We start from the raw sequence: 5,112 nt of genomic DNA, 5'->3' as shown, positions 1-5,112 counted from the left end.
TATTATTATTATTATTATTATTATTATTATAAATAAATGAATGAATAAATAAATAAATAAATAAATCAGCTGCTCCATGGAAAATAGAAGCTTTATATAACGAGACTTTGATAGAAAACTGAAGTCAGGAAAGTATTTCTTCTCCAGAGTTTCACTGGGACTTGCTGAGGATATATATATATATATATATATAACAAATATGTTAGTTTTGTAAAACTCAAATAAATACTCATAAACTCACGTTAATTTGAACGCAACAATGAGTAAAACAATTTAAACATGAATTATGCAATATTTTGTTAGTTTAACTAAACAGAAAGAACTGAATAGGAGAACTGAACGACACAATAAACATTTTGATGTAATAAAACACTGTGATATCAATCAACATGACATGGCTTTTGGAGTAAATCTATTGATGATGATAATTCATGCTTTGGTAATATGTTGTAAACTGTAATTCACCAGAAAAGCAGCAGCAATCAGAAATTCGCCTCGCTTTAGAGTGATTTCAGTGATACCAAACAACACTTTTGTGCTTCATAGTCAAACACAAGCAATGCATCTGAAAGTGCAAATGAGATCTGAAAGCTTCCGGTTCTCTTTGACGATCTATATGTGAAATATGTCTCATTAATCAACAGTGCAGCAAAACATCTGTCGTTTCCATGTATTTGCATTGTTACAATATCGTTTTAAGCAAGATCTGTCCACTGGTGATTACAATTAATTAAAAAAAGGTTTGTGTTTCTTTACTTGGTGTTTGGAATAATAAACTTGCAGGTCTTTGGGTTACAGGACAAAGTTCTGACATGAAATTGTTAACGTATCAGGTTACACCTTATTTGGATAGTCCACTTTAGACATTCTACTAGCTATAAGTAACTTTGCAGTGTCGATTAACTCTCATTAGAGTATTAGTAGACTATTAGGTTAGGGTTAGTAGAATAAATTGACATGCAGTTGCAAAGTAACATATAGTCAGTAGAATGTCTGTTGAGGAACCATCAAAATACAGTGTTAGCAGATATTACGCAGACAGTCTACAAATACTCTAATGACTGCTAGCTGACATAGAGTTGCAAAGTTACTTTTTATTTTGGGACTTTCAAAATAAAGTGTTATTTTAATTCCAAAAAAAAGAGAGAAGAAAGTTTGAATATTGTCTAGTGCACATTCATAATAAGTTAGCTCTCCAAGTCAAATTCATCTAGTGCTCGATGTTTACTCTACAGTAGCAAGCATGAAGTTTGTCATTTCTCTATAGAGCTTTATTGCCTCAAAGATATAAAGAATAGTGACTGTTTCCATGGAAACGATAAGTAAGTAAGATAACTTTATTTCCTGTGTATCAAAAGTAGAATTGCAAATTGCCTTCGCAATTGTTAAACAGTACTTCTGAGCTCGACATGGCTCCAAACAAAGATATTTATTTTGGTTGTGTTAAATGCTGTCTCTTTTAATTGCAATTTTGTCAAAAAATTAAGTCGCAAACTTCACATCAACACTCAATAATGACTCACGTAACAAATCGAAACACATCTGCAGTCAAAATGCATTAATTTACCAACAGTATTCTTGAACATGTGTAGTCAGCCCTGTGTTTCTGCTCTGTTTCTCCAGGGTAATGTTCTCCCTGGGGCCGATGGGTGACAGCGGCCTGTGATGATGTTATGTTATTTGGCTGTCCTGGTTCTCGGCTCAAAGTTGCTGTGGCTTAGCAGTCTTCCTTTCACACTTTTAAACCACTGACAGTGCTGCGTATGGTGCAACTGTCCTGACAGAGCTGCTGGTAAAGAAACAGAGTTGCTGATGAAATGTCATGGTCAGGATGGAGTGAGACATTGCTGTTTCATAGATAGGTGATCATTAACATTACTTTTTTCATTAAAAAAGTTAAAGGAATAGTTTACCCAAAAGTGAACATTTGCTGAAAATGTGCTCACCACCAGGCCATTCAAGATGTAGATGAGTTTGTTTTTTCATCAGATTTGGAGAAATGTAGCATTCCATCACTTGCTCACCAATGGATCCTCCGCAGTGAATGGGTGCCGTCAGAATAAGTCCAAACAGCTGATAAAAAAACATCACAATAATCCACAAGTAATCCACGCCACTCCAGTCCATCAGTTAACATCTTGTGAAGCCAAACACTGTGTGTTTGTAATAAACAAATCCATCATTAAGATGTTTTTAACTTCAAACTTTTGCTTCCAACTAAGATATCAGTCCTTAATACATAATAACTCTTTCTCCAGTGAAAAAGTCATCTGGTCTGAATCAGGAGATAAATATTCATAGATCAAGCACCATGGATTTTGATGTGATAGGATTTTTATTTATTTTATTTTTTTTTCAGCTGTTTGGACTTCTTATTCTGATGGCACCCGTTCACTGCAGAGGATCAAAAATAAATAAATAAAAAATAAAAAAATCTACATCTTGGATGGCCTGATGGTGAACACATTTTCGGCAAATTTTCTTTTTGGGTGAATTATTCCTTTAAATTAAAATTATTAATTTAAACAAAACCCAAGCACAGACAGTGTTATGAAGAATAAAACCTTTATTCAAAAACAAAACCAGGCAAGGTAAAAAAATGATCCCATATTCAGCCAACAGATCTTGCAAACAAAATAGTAACAAAACTGATACACAGAAAACAGAAGAATTGCAATAAATAACCTGACAACAATGTTCAAACAAGAAGAAACAAACCACTGCAGGACAGAACACACAATGAGAATAAATAGGGGATGAAATGAGACGGGCGACGAGGGAGAACAGGTGGAGTAAATGAACTAATAAGAAGGCCAAGATGTAAGACAGATGAGCACATAATCCACAGAAACAAAACAAAAGCCATGTTCAGATGCACATGCCTACATGACATGAGCCAGGCCTGTGCCCTCACAAAACAAGTCAGAAGAACACATGGCAAGTAAACAACACAAGCCCTGGGATCTGTACCATGAAGCCGGTTTAGCTGACTGGCCAGGTAAGTCTCAGTTTAGTTTGCACCAGCTCTGGGTTTTAGGTACTATGAAAGTGGTTTGCCTTTTAGCGGTGTTCATCACCATAGTACCTTATGCTTCATGGCTAACCTGCTAAGAACTCAAACTGAAATTTGACCAGTCAGCTTTGAGCCAAGTGACACACCTCTGACACAAGTCACTCACTCTTGCTCCATATTAAAGGACCCTACATACAGTAGTAAAACATTTTTAAAGATAAAATTGTCTATAATTAATTTATATTAATATAATTAGTATACCCTTAATCCATTACACAAGCTAGTTTAGTTTAGATTAGATTATATGTAATGCAAATAAGTTTTAGAATCAATAGCTTTAAACGTGATTATATATGATATTACATTTTTTTGTCTTTTTATACCTATGCACATTATCAACTATATAAACTAACTTCAAAACGTTTATTTGCACTTATATGGCAAGATATTTTATTTGAGCTGTCCTTTTTCATAAATAGATTGTTGTTTCATCTTGCTATGTAAATGTGCTTAAATTCTTCACTTTTTTTCAATCTTTTAATCTTTGGCAGTGAATCGCATTGACTCTCTCACGAGAAGGGAATCACAGTTTCAAGGCAAATGATTGTCCATTCACTACTGATGTCAGACTTTCATGTGCACACACTCCATTACCTGACAAACTATTTTATTTTTTTGAGTGAGTATTTATACTGCCTTTATTTTATGTATTATTATTATTTCAATCTTAATGTAATACTGTCTTTAAGAACCATCAAGATGGAATATTAAGAACATTAATAACTAAATGCTTTACAAAGTAAGGAAGTTACTTTTCAATGCAGTGCTTTACAATGTTTCACAGCTGAACGCAGCAAAAACACATTGTGAAGAAACATACATGCTCTTCAGTGCAAACACAGATATGAAAGCCTCACAAACCCCTTTGCCTGTGCTGTTCTCCACATATACCACTAAAACACGTTTTTACAGACCTTTCAATGCAACACATATAAGTGCATTTACACACAAATCAATTGCAGGAAACAAAGTTTAACTCACCCAAACATTTAGACAAAATGCCTTCTGTGGCCTTATTTTTACTGTTATTTTCCTGCTGTGGTGATTGTCATGACAATGGTTTAAACTATCTAAAAACAGCTAAGCTTTTTCTCTTTCTCACAGAGTCTATTCTGCTTTGTTGTATAGAGCATATGTTCCTTCCAGGAATAAATGCTAAATTGTGAGGTTAAGCTACACGGCACAAAATTAGATAGCAGTAACATGTTTTTCCCTTAATGTTCAGAAATGCCTCTCAGCAGCAAAGAGCAAAAGACAAAACAGAGAGTCTTTAATTGGCCCAAGGCACACAGAGGATGTTATGAAAGGTGCTCAATACACATTTACAATCCTGGAAAGTGAGAGAGAGAAACCATCCTGAGGCAGAGAAACAGATGGCAACTAATTCAAAGGTAAAATAAATTGCTATTAATTTAGAGTTAAAAAAAATAAATAAAAATAAATCCTGCTAATCCAAACCAGAGTTTATTGGATGCAAGTTCAACTTGAACAGGAACGTTGCGGAAGCCCCATCCTTCCCGAAGGAGGTTTCGGAAGCACTTACACATATGACATCCGTTTAGGTGAATATGGAAGATTAGAGGTGATTGTGACCCTGATGGAAATGGCAGAAGTCTGCCAGGGAAACACGCGCTCTGAGGCTATACCGTGGACTTTACACATATGGGAACCACTTACTACAAATGTCTGTCAGCGAGGCACCACGAGCCAGTGCCCAGGAGGATACAACACTCCTAGTAGAGTGAGCTCGCAACCTGAGCGGGCAGGGCACACCCTGTGCCTGATAAGCCAGGGTGATGGCATCCACAATCCAGTGGGCTATCCTCTGCTTAGAGACGATCTTCCCCTTCTGCCGGCCTCCGTAACAGACAAAGAGCTGGTGTGAGGTCCTAAAGCTTTGTGTCCGGTCTACGTAGCACTCAAGGCTCGGACGGGACAGAGCTAAGCTAGGGCTGGGTCTGCCTTCCTCCGGGGGCAGCGCTTGCAGGCTCACCACCAGATCTCTGAAGGGAGTAGTGGGAACCTTGGGCACATAGCCG

The sequence above is a fragment of the Sinocyclocheilus anshuiensis genome, unplaced genomic scaffold (assembly GCF_001515605.1).
Source record: "Sinocyclocheilus anshuiensis isolate Anshui unplaced genomic scaffold, SAMN03320099.WGS_v1.1 scaffold1549, whole genome shotgun sequence".
In the NCBI taxonomy this organism is placed as follows: domain Eukaryota; kingdom Metazoa; phylum Chordata; class Actinopteri; order Cypriniformes; family Cyprinidae; genus Sinocyclocheilus; species Sinocyclocheilus anshuiensis.
The sequence above is the reverse complement of the archived record's forward strand: the minus strand, read 5'-3'. Positions refer to the sequence as shown.